Genomic DNA, 24,285 nt, shown 5'->3' on the forward strand with positions numbered 1-24,285 from the left:
CTGTTGAAAATTAGTGGGACAGATGATACTTGGTCATCCTAGCTGAAAGTGAATCCAGTTGCAGACCTCTGTTTCTGGAAAACATCATCTTTCAAGTAATGTAGCACAGAAATAAACATCAATAGATTCACTATTCTAAAATAAGTTTTGCCTTTGATAACTCATATTTATCTGCGCACTGATAACAAAAATAGAGGAAACTGTCCGGGCATGGGTTTGGTCAAAGGAAAGTAACATATGAAGCTGGTCTGGCTTGACACCTATGTTGAGAGCGAGAAATGTAGGTGGTAGAGAGGGCAGAGGATGACAGCACACAAAAATGAGAGAAGTGAACAGTTGATTTAGCAAGGATGTTCTGCTGGCAGTTCCTGGAATGAACAACAAACCAATTGTACAAGTGAGGTAGTTATCCTCTGAACATTTTCAGCTTTTAGAAAGTGCTGGCCTCGTAATTCTATTCTCTGTTTAATCTAACTGAAAAGGAATGTCTGGTGACTTTATTTTTCACTTTAGAGACCAAGACTTCAATTAAAGCCAGCTACACTGCAAGTTAAAATATCTGATGAGGTTAAAAAAAGTATATTTAACGGAATACGATGTCACTATTAGATTACTTTCTCTAAAACCAATACAAAACAAGAATATACCCAAAAGTATATTAAAATGACCTTATTCATGAGCCTATAGTTCATCCTTTTAAAACTATTTCTACAAGAACCTATTATGTGGCATCTTAACATTCAAAAATTAATAGGACACAGTCCCTGCCCCGGAAGAGTTTATATTATGGCAGGGGGCAGCAGACCCACATAAACTAAATACAGCATGGTAATTTCCATAACAGAGTTTAAATTTTGTTCCATGAGATCAAAGAGAGAATAAGGCAACCAGGCTTCTGGTAAATTGGAAAATGTTCATCACAGAAGTAAACATTTCAGATGGATCTCGAAGGAATAATAGTTGTTGATCAAGCCAAATGAGTTTAGGACTGGAGAAGAATGTAATTCTAAGCAAAAGTACCAACTGTGCAAAAGTATGAAGCAAAGAGTCTGTTTAAAGAAAAATAAATGATTTTATTTAAATGGGATTTCAGATGACCTATATGTGTGAGGCTGTGATTGGACAGGATGCTGAAAAAATAGAATTAGGCTGAAATGTAAAGGGCTTTGTGTGCAAAAAAAGATGTGTAATCAGAAGAATGGATTGAACAAATGTGGTTTCTAGGCCAAAAACTCTGTGAATCATGGCCATGAAGTGGGAAAGTCTGGAGACCACCCACGAGGCCACATAGGTCACTACTGCAGTATTCTGCAATCCAGCACCATGACTGCCATGTAGCAAACACTAAATATTTGTTGAATTAATGATGGGTGAATGAACACAATGATATGAACACAATGACAGTCATCTGAACTAATGTACTTGTAGAGAAGACAGAAATACACACACGAAAACTATAATATTCATGAAGTCCATGTCTATGAAAATGGCCATTATGTTAGGCAAGAAATCATGGTGATTAAGACAGAGGATGCTTACAGAAAGCAAAATTACTTACCAATATTAACCAGAGCAAAATGCCCTCAGTTTTCAATGTTACGTGCCTTTATTTTCTAAGCAAATTGATTTTAAACACACTGCCTTGAATGTGAATGGAAACCTAAAATTGGTTCAATTCTATTGGGAGATGAGTCACAGCATCATTTTTAAATGGATGTGACTAATGTGATTTAAATTAAAATCTACTACTTCGGGTTTGATTTTTTAGTGCCTAAATAATTATGTTTTTACAGCTATCCATATTACAGCTCAATATTAATTTCGAAACTGTGAGAGCATTGCACATTAATAGTTAAATGAGCTGCAAAATTTTAGATTGCTTAAGAGCAAATCGCTCTAGAAATATTATTATCCAAAATGCACATATAGCCCAGTCAATCTTAGCAATTGCCTTCACTTTTGTTGGGTTAGTTTATGAAGATATAGCAGCAGGGAGGGGACAGAAGGAGTAAGCATTAAATTTCAGACAGAATATCAGTAATGCTACCTTAAAATAGACATTAATGAAGTAACAGAAGAGCAGGCCAAAAGTCATTTTAATATGTCAACATGCACAAATACACAACAAGAAGATTCGCACACAAAAGGCTGTGCATAAAAGATGGAGGAAAAATTCTGTGGCTGGCGATTGTGTTGCACGCATTCTAGAAGGTAAGGGTTTTTGAAAGGCATTTAGCTTTAAATTACTCTGTGTTCCTTTGAATGTCCTCGGCAGGACCAGAAATGGAGGATTTCATTTTCAAAGATAATTGTGCCAGATAACTATCTCATGCCTTTTCGGCAAGAATCTGATAAACACCTAATTACTAACCAAGTGATTTTAGAGCTACATTGCTGGGCTGATGTGAAGGCTACCTAGAAAGGCCTGGTCATTCAATGTATCAGAAAGGAAATGTAGTTGGACCGTAAATTAATTTCATTTATTTGGCCAATGAAATCTTATCAACTATCCTAAAGAAATAATTTATTATTTTAACAAAAGAGCAGAAATTTCATCATAAAATCAATTATAGCCACAAAAATAAACTCTCACCACAGCACATCTAAAACAACCAAGTGAAAATAAAAATAGATTCAGTTGGAGTTTCAGGCAGTTTATCTTCTTTGGGCAAGCTTTGTGCAACTGTACGGATGCTATTATGCCAGAAAAAAGCATAAAGTTAATAATTTTGGATGTTAGAATTTGGTTCAGGGACTTCCCTGGTGGCACAGTGGTTAAGAATCCTCCTGCCAATGCAGGGGATGTGGGTTCGAGCCCTGGTCCAGGAAGGTCCCACATGCCACAGAGCAACTAAGCTCGTGTGCCACAACTACTGAGCCTGCGCTCTAGAGCCTGCATGCCACAACCACTGAGCCCGTGTGCCACAACTACTGAAGCCCGCGCGCCAAGAGCCCGTGCTCCGCAACAAGAGAAGCCACCACAATGAGAAGCCCGCGCACCACAATGAAGAGTAGCCCCTGCTCACCGCAACTAGTGAAAGCCTGCATGCAACAACGAAGACCAAACGCAGCCAAAACTAAATAAATAAATTTATTAAAAAAAAAAAAAAGAATTTGGTCCAACTCTCTTTTTTTTTTTTTGTGGTTTGCGGGCCTCTCACTGTTGTGGCTTCTCCCGTTGCAGAGCACAGGCTCCGGACGCGCAGGCTCAGCGGCCGTGGCTCACGGGCCCAGCCACTCCGCGGCGTGTGGGATCTTCCCGGACCGGGGCACGAACCCGTGTCCCCTGCATCAGCAGGCGGACTCCCAACCACTGCATGACCAGGGAAGCCCTGGTTCAACTTTTTTAATAAAAGATGTTAGCCATAAATACATGAGTATTCACCTTCAAATGCATTTGTATACACACTCAGCTGGATTCTCCATTATTTCTACATGTGATTCCGTATCATACCCCTGGCCTTTACTTGCGGTTTCATGTTGTCATATATAGTGTAAGGCCTAAAATTAAGGTCAAATATTATGTGCTGCCTTGACATCTGGTGAAACTGATATGGCCCCAAGTGACCTAACTGCAAGTTTCCCTCCCCACTCTACTCCTGTGAATAACATCCTCTATCCAAACCCCTTCCTTAACAGCCATAGTTTTTGCTTATATTTGAGGATGAGGTTTCCTTACTCAGCCAGCCTATGGAATTATTCAGACAAGCCAATCACACTCTCCCAGGAGAACTAGTGCACATCACTCTCTTGATACTACAAAGCTTGCCTCCCACAGACTCTAGTTCTTTCCTCTGTTCCAGAATGCAACCCCCATGTGACCCTGTGGGGCACGTGGTGTCCTTTTCCCCTAGGCTGTGAGTGTGAGTGATAATTTGCTGTTGGTCTCATCTGTCCAGTGTTGGATGCCGTGGGATCAAGCATCCCTAAGTCTCTTTGGTGAGAATCTCTCCGTCACCAAAGGGGAAAATGTGAGCTGATAAAAACATCATAGGACAACTCAGATTGGTCTAAAGCGCAGACTTTCCCTTTCTTTAAATAAATATGTCATTTGATTGGTATATTTCCAGGGTAACTGCCAAACTGTGGAGATCAGGAGAGGCAAATAAAATGATTGGAGGCTTTGAGTAGAATGCCTTCCTATGTCAATGAATAACATATACTGAACGTGTATTGAACACTTTCTCCCATTCCCTCAGATAGTTCCTATTGGCTTAGTAGCTACTTATGTAAAATGATAGAGGATAAAATCAAAAGAGGACAATATTAACAAAAAACAAAAACGAGGTGGTCCATTACCAAAGGATAATCAGAAAAAGGATTCATCCACTGAAAAGTTAAAGCTCACTGCAATCTCAGCAAATTATGCATAACAGATTAAAGAACAGGTTTCATTCTTTAACCATTTTCATCTTAAAGATAAGCAGATGAGTATTTGGCAGTGGCAATATTGTTTTCATTGCTTTTGCATTTTGCCGTACACTGTCTCTATTTGCCATTACTTCAAAATCTTTGGTCCTCAAGGTACCCCTATTTTAGGCCAGTTTGAGATCAGAGGATAAAAGCCTAATTAGTGTAGAAGTGGAAAAAAAAATAAAACAAAAATAGCTACAGGAAGTAGAAGGAAAGTATATATGTTTTCCTGATAAAATTGGGGTATGATAATTATTTGAAGGTAATTATTACATCTCCACATCTATACATTAAACTAAAGCACTTGAAAGATTTCTCAGTTTTTCAAATAGTGAAATATTACAAAGCAATCAAGGGTAAAATAGTGAATTTTAGCAATTGCAAGATCATAGAAATAGTAGGTATTTGATTAATTATTTTTCTCTCTTGGTCACTTTTAAATCCAGGAACTGGTTTGAGATGCAAGGTATAAAGAGTATTTTTTTGTTGCAAAGTAAATACACAGTTAAATAGAATTTGCAAAATTAAAGTTCGAGTCCATGATCCTTTCCTGATAATTAGATCGAAGATTAAAATTTATGCTGAGGGTGATCCCCCATTCCCCAGTACTAGACAGAATTCATTACTTTCCACATACTTGGTCTTTTGCATAGTAAAAAAAAATCTGAAAAATCATTACTCAGTCTTCTTATTTTATGGCCCTTTTGCTAGAAAATGCTATCCCAATATAAAAAGCTATTTTTCTTATTTTATTCAACCCAATCTTATCATCTCTTTGTTATCTTTTCCTCTTGAATCAATAATTTCCACCAGCCTTCAAATGTGCTCTACTATCTCACGACTACAAACATAATACAGAAGACAAACGAAAGTCAAAAGTATTTGTCTTTCTCTATCTGACTTATCTCACTTCACGTAATGTCCTCAAGGTCTATCCACGTTGTAGAAAATGGCAGGATTTCCTTTTTTTTTCTCATGGCTGAATAATATTTCAGTGTGTGTGTGTGTGTGTGTGTGTGTGTGTGTGTGTGTGCATGTGTGTGTATGTGTACACACACCTTTCCTTTATCCATTCATCCACTGATGAGTACTTAGTTCTTTTCCATATCTTGGCCATTGTGAATAATGTTGCAATAAACATGGGGTACATATATCTCTTCAATACCCTGTTTTCATTTCCTTTGTGTATATACTCAGAAATGGAATTACTGGATCATATGGTAGATCTACCTTTAATATTGTGAGGAACATCCATATTGTGTTGCATAGTGGATGAACAAATTCCTACCATCAGTGTACAAGGTTCCCTTTTGTTTACATCCTCACCGACACTTACCTATTGTCTTTTTAAAAAAAAATATTGGAATATAGTTGCTTTACAATATTGCATTAGTTTATACTGTACAGCAAAGTGAGTCAGCTATACGTATAAATATATCCCATGTTTTGGATTTCATTCTCCTTTAGGTCACCACAGAGCACTGAGTAGAGTTCCCTGTGCTATACAGTAGGTTCTCATTAGTTATCTATTTTATACATAGTGTCAATAGTGTATATATGTCAATCCCAATCTCCCAGTTCATCCCACCCTCCTACCCTTTCCCCCTTGGTATTCATACATTTGTTCTCTATGTCTCTGTCTCTATTTCTGCTTTGTAAATAAGGTCGTCTATGCCAGTTTTTTCAGATTCCACATATACTCATTAATATATGATATTTTTCTCTTTCTGACTTCACTGTGTATGACAGACTCTAGGTCCATCCATGTCTCTACAAATGACCCAATTTTGTTTCTTTTTATGGCTGAGTAATATTCCATTGTATATATGTACCACATCTTCTTTATCCATTCATCTGTCGATGGACATTCAGGTTGCTCCCATGTCCTGGCTATTGTAAACAGTACTGCAATGAACATCGGGGTGCATGTGACTTTTTGAATTATGGTTTTCTCTGGGTATATGCCCAGTAGTGGGATTGCTGGGTCATATGGTATTTCTATTTTTAGTTTTTAAAGGAATCTCCATAGTGGCTGTATCAATTTACATTTCTCCACACTCTCTCCAGCATCTATTGTTTGTAGATTTTTTTGATGGTGGCCATTCTGACTGGTGTGAAGTGATATCTCATTGTAGTTTTGATTTGCATTTCTCTAACAATTAGTGATGTTGAGCATCTTTTCATGTGCCTCTTGGCCATCTGTATTGTCTTCTTTGGAGAAATGTCTATCTAGGCCTTCTGCCCATTTTTTGATTGGGTTGTTTGCTTTTTTGATATTGAGCTTCATGAGCTGTTTGTATACTTTGGTGATTAATCCGTTGTCAGTTGCTTCATTTGCAACATTTTCTCCCATTCTGAGGGTTGTCTTTTCGTCTTGTTTATGGTATTGTCTTGTTAATGACAGTCATTCTAACAGGTGTAAAGTGATATCTCATTGTAGTTTTGATTAGCATTTCCCTGATTAGTGATGTTGAGCATCTTTTCATGTACCTTGTATGAATGTCTTCTTTGGAAAAACATTCACTTAGTTCCTCTGCCCATGTTTTGATAAGATTTGTTGTTGTTGTTATTAAGTTGTTGAATTCCTTATATATTTTGGATATTAACCCCTTATCTGGTATATGGTTTGCAACATTTTTCTCCCATTCTGTATACTGTCTTTTCATTTTGTTGATTGTTTCCTCTGCTGTGAAGAAGTTTTAAAGTTTGATGTATTAATAGTATGATATCACCTGTATGTGGAATCTAAAAAATCCAAACTGATTAAAAAATAAAAAGTAAAATGGCAAATTCCCTGGCAGTCCAGTGGTTAGGACTCCACACTCTCACAACCGAGGACCTGGGTTCAATCCCTAGTCAGGGAACTAAGATCCCACAAGCCTCATTGTGTGCCAAAAAAAAAATTAAAATGGTGGTTACTAGGGGCAGAGGGATGGAGGAATCGGAGAGATGTTGTTTAAAGGTACAAACTTGCAACTAGCAGACAAATACTACAAATTTAACTGGAGAGCTAATGCACAGTATAGCAAATATAGTGAACAATTTTGTATTATAGTCATACAACTTGCCAGGAGACTAGATCTTAATTATTCCAACCCCCCAAAAGAAATTATAATTATGTGTAGTGATAGAGGTGTTAACTATCGCTACACTGGCAATCAAATTACAATATATTGATATAAATATATCAAATCAATATTTTATATACCTTAAATTTATACAATGTTATATGCTAAATTTATTTCAATTAAAATGTATATATTAAATCTGAATCTGTGACCAAAAAGAAAAAAAAATAAAGTATTTGTTGCTTGACTCTTTATTCCAGTTATGGCCAAATCCAGTTATGGCTCTTTTGCAGTTAAGTTTCTTTAGAAGAGTTGTCTGTTTTCACTCTCTCTGTTGCCTTAACTTCCCTTCACTTTTCCTGACACTCTAATCTGGCTTCTACTCCCATCACAGTGCACAGTGCTAAATTTTTCTTCCTGATGTAGCCAATGACTTTCTTCATGCTGAAGAAGAACTGTTGGAAATATTTAACACATCTTCTTGACTGTTCTTTGGAAATCCTCTCTTCTCTTGGCCTCTGTTTCACCACTTATTCTTGGTTTTCCTCCTGTCATCTAGCTAGTACATTTTAGGGTACTCTTTCTGTATCCTCCTCTTCCTCTTTCTCTACCTTACTCCTAAATATTGAAGTCTCTAAAGAGACAATCCTGAACCTTTTCCCTCTTTCTGGAAATTTCACCTATAAATACTTTCTATGTGCTAGTATTTCTGCAGTCTAGCCCTCTATCATGAGATTCAGGCCCACGTACCCAAATGATTATTTGCACATTCACTTGCCATCTTAGAGACATCGCTCATTTAACATGTCCAAAATTGAATTATTGATTAAATCCCTCCTCGCCCCACCTCTCAACTAAATATATTTATTGCCCAGTCTCTCTCAGCTCATCCATCCAGGTCCTCATGTTATATACCTGAGAACCCTTTTACCCTTGCCCTACTTTCCACACCACAAATATCATTATTTTCTACTGATTTCACTAGGTATTCATAGAAACTTGAGTTCATCATCTCCCCTCCTTCCCTTTCATACCTAAACCATTACTAAGTCCTATTGATTCTATCTCTAAATTATTTATCAAATCTTCCAATTTCCCTCCATTTTCATTATATCCACTCTTGACAAAAATCACCATCTTCTCTGGCCTGGATGTGACAATTGCCTTTTAACTGTTTCCTCTATTCCTATCCTAGCTTCCATTTATCCATGCTCAAATGGATAAATAAAAACAATAAGGGTTTAAAAATATTTTTGAGTAAAACATATGTACTATAATACATATAAAGTATATACTTAAGTACTGATCTTAAGTATACAGCTCAATAAACTTTTACTATTGATCAAGATATAAGATATTTCCTATATTCAGAAGTCTCCTTCATGTTCTTTTCCAGTCACGTCCCCTATCTGAAGAAACTGCTATTTTGACGTCTCATAATCAGTTCTGTATTTTCTTGAATTTCATATCAACTAAATCATATGTATTCATATGTGATTTGTGTCTCACAATACAATGTCTGCAGGGTTTATTCAGGATGTTGTCGGTAGTGGTAGTTTTGTGTATTTTTATACTACGTAATACTCCATTATATGACTATACCACAATTTATTTACCCCTTTTCCTACTGATGGGCATTTGGATTGTTTCCTATCCATGTGGCTATCCTTACACATGACTATTAGATGGGCTTCTTTACAGCCTTATCTCCATCAAAATACATATGTCTCATAAATTCAGGGAAATCTTTATAAAAGCTTGATTTTAATATGCCATTTTCTCTCCAAAAACTTTTTACAGTGTCTGTTAAGTGTTCATCCCATCAGGTCTAAACTTGGAGGCCCAGTCAAAGGCTTCCATAATTGACCTATTTTGTATTTTTCCAGGTTCATCTGCCAACACTCTTCCAGAAGGACCCTTTGCCCAACAGACCAGCTTGTACTTTTTTTTCCTCTTTACCCTCTTCTTTTTTTCTCTTACTATTTCCTAGCAATATATTTTCCTAAATGTTTCTTTACTCAAGGATAACCGTGAATCTCTTCTTTTCCTATTCAACTTATGCTGTCCTTTCACTGTCTTTGGTATCTTACTCAAGCCACATTTGCGTTGAGACGTCTCCTCTGACTGAGAGTATGGGCAAAACTTCAATTTAGTACTTGATTGTCTGCTTTCCCTTTTCTATTTTATAACTAATCAACTACTAAAGCTAGATAATGAGACCAAACCCTCCATGTCTTTTTAATGTTAAAGAATTCTCCCAATCAAGTCTACCGTTTCATAATACTTTGATAGGCATGTTAATTTTGAGATTACATGTCAGAACAGTTTCTAATAGTATTGAAGGTTACATCAAATAACGTGGTATCATTTTATGATTTGTATTTGATTTTTTTAAAAGTAGGAATAGAAAGCAAGACCTTGTGGTGTCAGTTCTAGATCTTATGCTGAGGGCCTGAAATAAAGGATCAAGAGATACGCCATACCAGAGAATGTAGTGGCAAGTCCACTGAGCACTGCAACCGAACATGAGGACACTGTAACTGCTGAACTTGACTGAACAGGCACATTTGGAAGCAGTCTGTTACTGTGGCCACTTTTCCTTTCAATAGAATTGTAAAAACAGAACAGACATGGGATCTTCACCTAGAATTTACAGCTACCATCACCTTCTCAAGAGCACCACTACCTCACACTCAACATCAATTTCATGGTCCATTCTTTAACCCTGAAATTTTACTGAATTTTGAATTTTACTGAAATTTTGAGAATAGGTAACTGTTATCAGAATATTTTGTAAAATCCTAAACAAACTTAAAATTTTGGGCCTCTTCAGAACAGCATTTATTCTTGAACCAAGCCACAGTCTTTTCTAAGGCTTCAGCTCCCTCATGTGCTTCATTCATGAAATAGTCTCTTTTGAACACTGTAACTCATGAATATAAGTCATTTTTTAGTAGATCAATCATGAATACCCATCTGCTTGTTTTACTGTTAATCTACCTGGTCTGGATGAGTGGATTTCTTAACTTGTGATCCTATCATACTGCTGCTGACTCTGTCAGCCCTGTAACCCCACTGGACAGCCTTCTTCAGCTCCCATCGACTGGGGACATATTACTAGACCAATGGTCACCTGTGATCTCATGCCTGGCAGATTTCTATCTTTTGGACCACTTAGGGATCCTGCCATTATTTATATCAGTATTATTATACGTTTCAAGTTTTAAAGCAACTCAACAGTTTCAAGAAAAACATATTCTTAAAGAAGGATAAAAAGGAACCATGTGCTCCTAAAACATATTGAATTTTTGAAATAAAATATTGCTTTGCTAACTGCACTTTATTGGAGCACCATCAATAAAAGGTACATCGATAATTTTTATATAAATACCACTATTAGTACTGAAAATCCCATAATTGTCCTCACTGTGATTCTAGATAGCAATTTCCTTAATGTATAATTCAAAATATTGTATACTTAATTTCATCATTACTTTTTTTATTTTTTAATTGTCATAAAAAAAACATAGTGGAACTTTAAAATAATCTTACCACTAAGAACATTGAAAACTGGAATGGTTTTACTATATGGAACAAACACTTTCTTTTTACATTGTTAACGTTTGTATGTTTTAATTTTCTTAATACAAATGTTGACCCTTATGAATAAATTATAGAACAATATCTATTCATAATACTAATATTATTTAGCATTACAGTGACCTGAAAAATCCACATTTGACAAATCTGTTGCTCTCACAGGTTTTAAGTTACCCATTAAATATCAATTTATTTTTCATTTGATGGACTGTTAAATTTAAGCCAAAAAATCAGAAGAATAAGATAAATTTAAGCGTATAGTTAGCACATTTTAAAATATATTGACATTAAAGGATTGCCTGCTCAGTAATGAAAAAATTCCAAGATATTTATTTTTCACTCATTGTATTATAAAATTGTCTTCAGTTAAAAACTTGATAATTTTGTTTTCCAAGATATTTTTCTTTTCTCACTGTGCAATGACTTCAGCTGTATCCATTTCTTATTATCCCCTAATGCTTCTTGAATTGTTTATTGATGAAACTGAATGTAGATAAACATGGCAATTTAAGAAGCTGTAAAACTGGAAACTATTTTAAATAGCTTTTAATTTCTAAAATAAATTCTTCTTCACTCAGGCTATTGGTTTAAATGCATACTCACACACACTGCCCTCCCAGGAGAGGAGCCATCTAATTGAACATGATATTTTACAGCCGTAAGACATGTTTGTCATACCCAGGATGTTGAATATTTACAGTCATTATAGAAGTGTCTGTGTAATAAAAGTCTCAGAGGATTTAAGACTAAACAGAATCTTGAAGCTAAACCACATTTACACTGTATATATGTGGTACTATATTGCTCCATTAGTCTAATTTCATCATATAACTATGTGAATTGTATTCTTCACAAAATTCGAAAATAAATATTCATGTTGTCAAGTATGCATAGTCCTTGATATACAACTAATCTGTATTACACAAACATGCTTACTAGTTGGTCATTTGGAACTGGGTTATATTTTCTTGTAGAAATTATGATTAAGTTTACTGTGTGGTCCACATATACCTCTTGAACCAAAAATGTGTCTGTAGTGATTTTGAGCCCTTTAGTCTTTCTTTGATATTATGTTTATTCAAATTTGTACAATGTTTAAGGCAAGGGACATTTTCTGGCTCAGAACCACTTTAATTTTGATCCTTATCTCTTTCAAGATGTGTTCATTTTGAGTTCTGCACTATGTCTCTGATATATTAAAAAAGAGCCTGAAGTGGGGTATGGAAATGTTACCATGAGCGTGAGAAAACACTCATACTTTAGAAGTTAGTGACATGGGAAAGGAGGAGTTGGGCTGGGTGAGAATGTACTGGCAGAGGCTGTTTATATATACAGGTTCTACTGAATAAGCAATTCTTAAGATGCTATTTACCTAAATAGACTTCCTTGGATTTTTTCTCCATTAAATTAACTAGCTTTTTAACTAAATAAAGCAAATTTACCTGCTAGTTTAGCATCACGTACAGAGCCACAGTCAAATAAATGATTAAATTGAACAAGGGAGCAATTTTCTTCCTAATTCCAAATCTCTACGTGTTTAAAGCACTTTATTTGTTCCCTAATATATCACTGTTGCCCTGTGGTGGATTTTACCACTAGCAAAAGGCTCACCTTACCAAAATATCACCATTGTCTTCCCCAAATAAAAGTGTTTTTCCTGCTAGCAACTTCTATGGTTAAAAAAAAGGGATAGAGGAAAAGGCACTACCACTTCACACCCACTAGGATGACTATTACCAAGAAACAGAAAATGATGAGTATTAGGGAGGATGTAGAGAAATTGGAATTCTTGTGCCCTGCTGGAGGAATGTAAAATGGTACAGCTGCTATGGAAAACATTATGGTGATTCCTAAAAAAATTAAAGATAGGCTTACCATATGATCTAGCAATTTCACTTCTGGATATATACTCAGAAGAATTGAAAGGAAGGACTTGAATAGATACTTGTGTACCCATATTCACAGCAGCATTATTTTTGTTTGTTTGTTTTTGTTTTGTTTAATGTGAACCCTAACCTCACATTTTATACAAAAATTAACTGATTGATCATAGATTTAAATATAAAATGTGAGATTATATAAGTTCTGAATAAAACATTCTAGAAATTCTTCATTACATAGGTCTTGGGAATACTTCTTTGAGGCAACATTATGTGCAGAATCAATAGAAGAAAAAAATCCATTAATGAAAACCCACCAAAATGAAAACAAATAAACATATAAACCAACTTCTGAAGCAATTATACTCCAATAAAGATGTTAAAAAAATAGACTCTGCTCTGCAAAATAAATTTGTTTTGTACTTGAATTCTCAAATTGAGAATTTTAATATTTTATTTTATTATTATTTTTTTTTACTATGAGTGATTTCTTTCTGAACCTGACCCTTGTCACTTTGTTATTGACTTTGGTTCATGTCAGTTCTCCTGGAGAATGCTGGCTTTCCTTTCTTTGCTTCTTTGGCTAATGTCACCCCGGTCTGAGGCAGACTGAAATCCTGACTCACCTGTTGTTGGCTCTGGCTCCAATGTGAATTTTGTTTTCAGGTTTTGAAGCACAATTCCACACTGAGGATGCAGTCTGGAATCATTACAGTAGTCTACTGCACGCTGCAGTTCTCAGAAACTTGGTTTTGTGGATCCCTGTCCATCATACAAGCACAGACTAGGACAGAAGCCAGGTCTTTACACAGAATCGACGGATTCCCTCCGTACTGGCCTCATCTCCCTGCTCTCCCGTCCACACTGTGCATCCCAGGGGATTCCTTCCTGTGGTTGTTTCTACAAAGCCTAGATTTTCACTGGTGTTGGTGCTTGTTTGGTGCAGAGCAGAGTGATTCAACAGGTCTCCACATCTCCACGACCAAACCATAGCAGCATTATTTACAATAGCCAGAAGATGGAAGCAACCCAAGTGTCCATGGACAGATGAATGGATAAACAAAATGTGGTACATACATATAATGGAATATCATTCAGCCTTAAAAAGGAAGGGAATTCTGACACATGGCACAACACAGAAAAACTTTGATGGCATTAAGCTAAGTGAAATAAACTAGTTATAAAAGGACAAATATTATATGATTCCACTTACATGAGAAACCTAGAGTAGTTAAATTCATCGAGACAGAAAGCAGAATGGTGGCTCCCAAGGATTGGGAGGAGAGGAAAATGGGGAGTTATTATTCAATGCACGTAGAGTTTTAGTTTTGCAAAATGAAAAAGTTCTGGAAATGGATGGTGGTGATGTTTGCACAACAAAAATTCACTTAATGCCTCTGAACTGTACATTTAAAGATGGTTAAAATGGTAAATTTTATGTTATGTGTTTTACCATAATTTAAAGTATATTACTTTATTATTTGCCTAAAGAACTAAAGTATTAATTAGGCTATTTTAATAAGGTGTTTTTAACTGAGGTCATTATGAAACTCCAGATTATCAATATTTAAAAGATTTGGGGATTTCTTTCTTCTGATAATGGAGGCATTTGGATTGACTGAAACTTTATAGAATAGTGGACCGCAATGAATTGCCTAGAAAACAAATGTCACATTCAAACACTGATAAAAGTTTATCCTTGAGTGCCAAAGGGCTTTGGGAAGCAAGATCAGTTTCCAGTTAACACAGAAGTTCAGATTCTGTGGGTAAGCCTTGTAATTCATACTGTTGAAAAAGGAGATCTACCCTTTTACTAGTTAGTTACACTTTTTGCCTCAAGTGATAGAAACCCAGCTCAGCCTACTTTAAATATTAAAAGAAATTAAAGAAAGAATAGTAGGCCAGCTCTTGGAATCCAAAGATGTGTTCAATGATCATACTACAGGAAGGATGGAATTGTAACACAGGTTTCACTGAGAAGAGTAATTCAAAACAGTAGGATCTTATCAACTATTCGTGCTTCTCTGAGCACTGGCTTCATTCTCTCTCTCTCTCTCTCTCTTTCTCCCCTCCATCCCTCTCTACTGAAGTTCTCTCTCCACATGGTAAAACATATAGCCACTAACAGGAGGTGCTTTATTATAATATCTTCAGCCCTTGAGAGACTGGTCAACTGTTCTTAGATCTTAGATACCAAAGTCCTAGAGAAGGAATTCATTGCGCTTGCTTGGGTCAAGTAACTAGCTTTTAGATCAATCTATTATCACCAGAATGTGACGTTTTGTGAGAACCTTACATTTCCCATATGGATAAAAGTGTCAAGGACACAATTTCTAAAAAAAAAGGGATGGTGGATATACAGAGGCTAAGCTGAGCAGACAAAACTGTATTTCATTTATTATTATAGTATTATTATGGTATTTATTTAACACTTTTATTTCTTGCATTTTATTCTTTTTATCTATGATAATTTTTCCTTGTTTATTTCTGATCTCAGGGAAGCTGTAAACGGATTGTTTTTCAACCTTGACTAATATATAGGCATAAATTAAAAGAAAAATTCCATGGCTCTTCAGTGTTAACATAAAGTATATTTATGATCATGTCATTTAAATATGTACAAAATATATTAATTCATTATGCTTATAGCTCATAAAATATAAAACAAAAATTATAATTAAACACAAATGTTAGCAAGCCAATAAAATCAAAATTAAAGGCATTTGATTTAAATTACCTAAATGTAATAGATGAGGTTATATTTCTGTAATGAAAATGTTTTCTCAATTTGAATATTATTCTGATGATGGTGAAGCAATGTTTTATAACTTTCATGGATATAATACCATATAAATTGTGATGGCAATTCTCTTACAAATATTATCTTGTACAAACACAGCAGAGCTCATTGCTACATAGTGCTACATTGTTATTTGGCCTTCATTCACTCATAATTTCTGTATCATATTTGCCTCTGGTATTTTCACATTGTTGTGTAACTTTTAAACTGGTACTGTTAGTTACTGAGAGGATCAAAAACTGAAACATGAAAGTTATGTGGTACTACATACTTCTAAAGTTGGTTTTTCATATTTTGCATAATATGGATATATAATTTAGATAATAATTGACATGAATTCACACTATTAATTAGTTGCTGTACTAAAACATAACACATAAAGTATTACAACATAAAATACATGTCCTTATCTTTAGAAACACAGAAATAAAACTATAGACAAATCAGATAGAGGAGTGGAGATAGAATGAAAGACAATCAAGTATATGTTGGAGAATGAACCTAATTTTCCTCATTTAGCTACACTACTTAATTTGAAGGGTAAATTCAGCTTTAAAACTGACATTTGCTAGCATTACCATATGCATTACTTACTGACTTCACCAAAATTCTATATTCTCATTGATAATGCACAGCAATTGTTTTTGGATTAATATTACATCCAATGTCCGAAAGGAGAAGTATCTCTCTTTTCTAGAATGTGGCTTGTGTTAAAAGATGACTGAAAAAGTCATCCCAGATTTCCCTTAGATGTCACCACACACACTTTGTTTATTTCAAAAAGCACAAGAAGAGTAATTTAAAAATTATAATTTTGTAGCAGAAGCAAGAAGAACTACAATCCTGCAGCCTGTGGAACGAAAACAACATTCACAGAAAGGCAGACAAAATGACTGCCAAAAGGCAGATGACTATGTGCCAGATGAAGGAAGAAGATAAAACATCAGAAAATCAAATAAATTAAGTGGAAATAGGCAACCTTCCAGATAAAGAATTCAGAGTAATGATAAGGAAGATGATCCAGGACCTCAGAAAAAGAATGGAGGCAAAGATCAAGAAGATGCAAGAGATGTTTAACAAAGACCTTGAAGAATTAAAGAACAAACAAACAGAGATGAACAATACAACACCTGAAATGAAAAATACACTAGAAGGAAACAACAGCAGAATAACTGAGGCAGAAGAACGGATAAGTGACCTGGAAGGAAGAATGGTGGAGATCACTGCCATGGAAGAGAATAAAAAAAAAAGAAAGAAAAGAAATGAAGACAGCATAAGAAATGAGGGCCTAAGAGACCTCTGGGACAATATTAAATGCACAAATATTTGCATTATAGAGGTCCAGAAGGAGAAGAAAGAACGAAAGGACTGGACAAAATATTTGAAGACATTATAGTTGAAAATTTCCCTAACATGGGAAAGGAAATAGCTACCCAAGTCCAGGAAGAACAGAGAGTCCCAGGCAGGATAAAACCAAGGAGAAACATGTCAAGACATATAGTAATCAAATTGACAAAAATTAAAGACAAAGAAAAATTATTAAAAGGAACAAGGGAAAAATGACAAGTACTATACAAGGGAACTCCCATAAGGTTAACAGCTAATTTCTCAGCAGAAACTCTTCAAGCCAGAAGGAAGTGGTGTGATATATTGAAAGTGATGAAAGGGAATAACCTACAACCAAGATTACTCTACCCGGCAAGGATCTCATTCAGATTCGATGGAGAAATCAAAAGCTTTACAGACAAGCAAAAGCAAAGAGAATTCAACACCACCAAACCAGCTCTACAACAAATGCTAAAGGAACATCTCTACATGGGAAACACAAGAGAAGAAAATAATCTACCAAAACAAAACCAAAACAATTAAGAAAGTGGTAATAGGAACATACATATTGATGATCACCTTAAATATGAATGGATTAAATGCTCCAACCAAAAGACACAGACTGGCTGAATGGATACAAAATCAAGACCCATATATAGGCCGTCAACAAGAGACCCACTTCAGACCTAGGGACACATACAGACTGAAAGTGAGGGGATGGAAAAAGATATTCCATGCAAATGGAAATCAGAAGAAAGCTGGAGTAGCAATTCTCATATCAGATAAAATAGACTTTAAAATAAAGAATGTTACAAGAGACAAGGCAGGACACTACATAATGATCAAGGGATCAATCCCAGCAGAAGACATAACAATTATAAATATATATGCACCCAACATATGAGCGCCTCAATACATAAGGCAAATGCTAACAGCTATAAAAAAGGAAATCGATAGTAACACAATAACAGTGAGAGACTTTAACACCTCACTTACACCAATGGACAGATCATACAGACAGATAAGGAAACACAAGCTTTAAATGACACAAGAGACCAGATAGATTTAATTGATATTTATAGGACATTCCATCCGAAAACAGATTACACTTTCTTCTCAGGTGCACATGGAACATTCTCCAGGATAGATCACATGCTGGGTCACAAATTAAGCCTCGGTAAATTTAAGAAAATTGAAATCATATCAAGCATCTTTTCTGACAACAATGCTATGAGATTAGAAATCAATTACAGGGGAAAAAAAGTAAAAAGCACAAACACATGGAGGCTAAGCTATACGTTATTAAATAACCAAGAGATCACTGAAGAAATCAAAGAGGCAATCAAAAAATACCTAGAGACAAATGACAGTGAAAACACAATGATCCAAAATGTATGGGATGCAGCAAAAGCAGTTCTTAGAGAGAAGCTTATAGCAATAAAATCCTACCTCAAGAAACAAGAAAAATCTCAAATAAACATTCTAACCTTACACCTAAAGGAACTAGAGAAAGAAGAACAAACAAAACCCAAAATTAGTAGAAGGAAAGAAATTATAAAGATCAGAGCAGAAATAAATGAAATAGAAACAAAGAGAACAATAGCAAAGTTCAGTAAAACTAAAAGCTGGTTCTTTGAGAAGATAAGAAAAATTGATAAACCTTTAGCCAGACTCATCAAGAAAAAGGAGAGGATTCAAGTCAATAAAATTGGAAATGAAAAAGGAAAAGTTACAACAGACACCGCAGAAATACAAAGCATCATAAGAGACTACTACAAGCAACTCTATGCCAATAAAATAGACAACCTGGAAGAAATGGACACATTCTTAGAAAGGTATAACCTTCCAAGACAACCAGGAAGAAATAAAAAATATGAACAGAACAATCACAAGTAATGAAATGGAAACTGTGATTTAAAATTTTCCAACAGGGCTTCCCTGGTGGCACAGTGGTTGAGAGTCCACCTGCCGATGCAGGGGACACGGGTTCGTGCCCCGGTCCGGGAAGATCTCACATGCCACGGAACGGCTGGACCCGTGAGCCATGGCTGCTAAGCCTGCGCATCTGGAGCCTGTGCTCCGCAACGGGAGAGGCCACAACAGTGAGAGGCCCGCGTACCACACACACACAAAAAAATTTCCAACAAACAAAACTGCAGGACCAGATGGCTTCACGGGTGAATTCTATCAAATATTTAGAGAAGAGCTAACACCTACCCTTCTCAAACTCTTCCAAAAAATTGCAGAGAAAGGAACACTCCCAAACTCATGCTACGATGCTACCACCACCCTGATACCAAAACCAAACGAAGATACTCCAAAAAAGAAAATTACAGACCAATATCACTGATGAGTATGATGCAGAAATCCTCAACAAAATACTAGGAAACAGAATGCAACAACACATTAAAAGGATCATACACCATGACCAAGTGGGAGTTATCTCAGAGAGGCAAGGATTTTTCAATGTATGCAAATCAACGTGGTACACTGTATTAACAAACTGAAGAATAAAAACCATATGATCATCTCAATAGATGCAGAAAAAGCTTTTGACAGAATTTCAACACCCATTTATGATAAAAACTCTCCAGAAAGTGGGCATAGAGGGAACCTACCTCAACATAATAAAGCCCATATACAACAAACCCACAGCAAACATCATTCTCCATGGTGAAAAATTGAAAGCATTTCCTCTAAGATCAGGGACAAGACAAGGATGTCCAATCTTGCCACTATTATTCAAAATAGTTCTGGAAGTCCTAGCCATGTCAATCAGAGAAGAAAAAGAAATAAAATAATACAAACTGGAAAAGAAGAAGTAAAACTGTCATATAGATGACATGATACTATACATAAAGAATTCTAAAGATCCTACCAGAAAACTACTAGAGCTAATCAATGAATTTGGTAATGTTGCAGGATACAAAATTAATGCACAGAAATCTCTTGCATTCCTATGCACTAATGACAAAAAATCTGAAAGAGAAATTAAGGAAATACTCCCATTTACCACTGCAACAAAAAGAATAAAATACCAAGGAATAAACCTAACTAAGGAGGTAAAAGACCTGTACTCAGAAAACTATAAGGCACTGATGAAAGAAATCAAAGATGACACAAACAGATGGAGAGATATACCATGTTCTTATATCAGAAGAATCAATATTGTGAAAATGACTATACTACCCAAAGCAATCTACAGATTCAATGCAATCCCTATCAAATTACCAATGGCATTTTTTACAGAACTAGAACAAAAAATCTTAAAATTTATATGGAGCTACAAAAGACCCTGAATAGCCAAAGCAGCCTTGAGAAAAAAAAAAAAAATGGAGCTGGAGGAATCAGGTTCCCTGACTTCAGACTATACTGCAAAGCTACAGGAATCAAGACTATATGGTACTGGCACAAAAACAGAAACAGATCAATGGAACAGGATAGAAAGCCCAGAGAGGAACCCATGCATATATGGTCACTTTATCTTTGATAAAGTAGGCAAGAATATACAATGGAGAAAAGACAGTCTCTTCAATAAGTGTTGCTGGGAAAACTGGAGAGCTACATGTAAAAGAATGAAATTAAAACCCTCCCTAACACCATACACTAAAGTAAATTCAAAATGGATTAAAGATCTAAATGTAAGACCAGACACTATAAAATTCTTAGAGGAAAACATAGGCAGAACACTCTTTGACATAAATCACAGCAAGATCTTTTTTGTCCCACCTCCTAGAGCAATGGAAATAAAAACAAAAATAAACAAACGGGACCTAATGAAACTTAAAAGGTTTTGCACAGCAAAGGACACTATAAACAACATTAAAAGACAACCCTCAGAATGGGAGAAAATATTTGCAAATGATCAATGAACAAAGGACTAATTTCCAAAATATATAAACAGCTCATGCAGCTCAATATTAAAAAAAAAACAAACAACCCAATAAAAAAATGGGCAGAGGACCTAAATAAACACTTCTCCAAAGAAGACATACAGATGACCAAGAGGCACATGATAAGATGCTCAACATAACTAATTATTAGAGAAATGCAAATCAAAACTACAATGAGATATCACCTCACACCAGTTAGAATGGGCATCATCAGAAAATCTACAAACAACAAATGCTGGAGAGGGTGTGGAGAAAAGGGAACCCTCTTACACTGTTGGTGGGAAGGTAAATTGATACAGACACTATGGAGAACGGTATGAGGTTTATTAAAAAGCTAAAAATAGAACTACCATATGACCCAGCAATCCCACTACTGGGCATATACCCTGAGAAAACCATAATGCAAAAAGACACATGCACCCCAATGTTCACTGCAACACCATTTACAATAGCCAGGTCATGGAAGCAACCGAAATGCCCATCAACAGATGAATGGATAAAGAAGATGTGGTACATATATATAATGGAATATTACTCAGCCATAAAAAGGAACAAAACTGGGTCATCTGTAGAGACCCGGATGGACCTAGAGACTGTCATAGAAATTGAAGTAAGTCAAAAAGAGAAAAGCAAATATCGTATATTAACACATATATGTGGAATCTAGAAAGATCGTAAAGATCAACTGGTTTGCACGGCAGAAATGGAGACACAGATGTAGAGAACAGACATATGGACACCAACGGGGGGAAGTGGGGTGGTGGTGGTGGTGGTGGGATGAATTGGGAGACTGGGATTGACATATATACACTAGTACATATAAAATAGGTAACAGTAGAAACCTGTTGTATAAAAATAAATAAATAAATAAATAAATAAATTTTTTTAAAAAATCATAAAAGTACAAAATATTAACAAGTTGGAAAAAATTATATTTTTGTAAATAAGCTCGTTTTTATCATTTTGTTTAGATTCTGCACATCAGTGATACCATATGATATTTCTCTTTCTCTGACTTACTTCATTCAGTATGACAATCTCTAGGTCCATCCATGTTGCTGCAAATGACATTATTTCATTTTTTTTAATGGCTGAGTAATATTCCATTGTATATATGTATAACTGAATCACTCTGCTGTATATACTTGAATCTAGCACAACATTGTTAATCAACTATACTCCAATATAAAATAAGAAGTTAAAAAATTATAGAATCCAAGCATAGTGAAGTGTCCAATATACTTTCTTCTTCTAGTATTTTAGCTTTATACTTGCTTCATACTGCTGGCAAACTTTATCACTTTTATTATACATAATTTTATCATATGAAATCCTGATATATTGCTACAGAACTCCTACAGTTTTTTTATACCAGAAAGTCCATATCTCTGGAATGGAATACAATCAAAATCCTGGGAGGAAGGAATGTAAAGGGAATGATAAGTAGGAGACCAGAATGAAGCATTTGTTCAGTCTGCAGTTTGCTACCAACCAACTGGCAATCTGTCCTCCTGATCTCAATTATTTTAGAAATTTTCCACAAATTCAATAAGATATATAAAATTCACATTCAGAATTATTGTTCTAATATATGGAAATAACATTTGGTTGGGTGGAAAATATATGTGTGGCATCCAAATCTGATTTGTGATATCTCATCTTTCTAGTCTTTTCTTCTAAATGTAAGAACTCAACAAAAATGTTTTTCCTCTCCCAAGTGTGGGATTTAGTTACAAGTAAGAGTATAGAAACTTGGAAATAAAGATTTTAAAGCCTTTTGGAATCAATTATCATCAAGTTGTTAGTAAACTGAATACTCTCCCAGTATAGCTATTAATGTTCACTATCATTTATATGTATACATAGGAGAAATGTGGAGAAGGCTGTCATACAAAAGGACTGAATCTTAGCCTAACATAAGCAGAAGTTTTATTAGTGACAGGCATCAGATGTTCACTAATCTCTCTGATGATATGACAGTGACATAAGGATATAACATTAATGTGAAAAACTATTTTAACAAGAATTTGAATGGTAGGCATAATTAAGAGAAAGAAAATCAATAGATCCAAATGTATGGAAATTCATGAATTAGGAGACAAATTAATTTTAAAATATCAGATTAAGTAGGACTTTCTGTAGAGAAGAGAAGAAAACAGCCTAGAATACAAATGATGTCAAATGAATGGTTTCAGAGTCAGTGGAAGTAAATATCTAAAATATATAATGTAAACTAAGTACAATGAAAATGTATAGAAAAGAGTTCTTCCCCCAGAATCTGCCATAGTTGCCCATAGTCTTTTAAAAATGGCTTCAGCTCTGAATTATATAATAAATTGGGAACATGGAAAAGTTAGAGAGATTAAATAAGAAAAATCATAATTATTTTGATTTTGGAATTTGGATAAAAACAGAAAGTCCATAAATCCATTTATATTGCAAGGAAAAGAAGAAGTATTGGAAATTTTTTGTGTCTGAACACAACTATTCTCTGATGCCCCGAATACTGTTCTATTTTCACTAAAACCTGGACAAAGGGAATATGATAAGGGCATTTGAATAGTTTTCATTTGGGCTGCGTATACCTTGGTAAATTGAAAACAGTGTGCTGGATGAATTTATTCTAACAAGAGATTTGGGGATGGATCATCTGTTTTTGCAAATTTGAAAATAACCCCCAAAAGGAGTCCATAATTATTATTGAAAAACAAAGAGATATTAATTTATTCTTCACATTATTTCAAAATATGATTTTTACTGAAAAGAATAATTAAATATCCTATCATTTATTATAGACAAAATGTTATCATTAAGGTGACTTGAGAATCATTTATGGTAACTAATTAACAAAGAGCATGACATATTTGGGCTTAAGGAGTTTGCGGTATCAACATCACACAGGTAAATAAGTATAATATTAAATAAAATAGCTAGCAAGATGGTAAATTGAAGTTAAAGCATGTAATTAAGTGTAAATGGTGTAAACATGTCAATTAAGACAGACATGGTCAGACTGGATTAAAAAAGCAAGAACCAATTAGATGACATGTCTATAAGAAATACACAATAAAGATAATAATATAAATGGAATAAAAGTAAAAGTTTAGAGGAAGACATGTCATGCAAACACTAAACCAGTTAAATGCAGAGTGGCTATACTAATATCAGGCATAGTCAGGTTCAGAACAAGCAGTATTACCAGACGTAAAGTGAAAGATAAATGGCTCAATTCATTAAGACAAAAATCCTAAATGCATACATACATACAGAGCAGAGTTTCAAAATGCATGAAAAAAAAATGAAAT

This window comes from Monodon monoceros, unplaced genomic scaffold (genome assembly GCF_005190385.1).
Source record: "Monodon monoceros isolate NGI ecotype Baffin Bay Population unplaced genomic scaffold, NGI_Narwhal_1 Super_Scaffold_11, whole genome shotgun sequence".
NCBI classification, from domain to species: Eukaryota; Metazoa; Chordata; class Mammalia; order Artiodactyla; family Monodontidae; genus Monodon; species Monodon monoceros.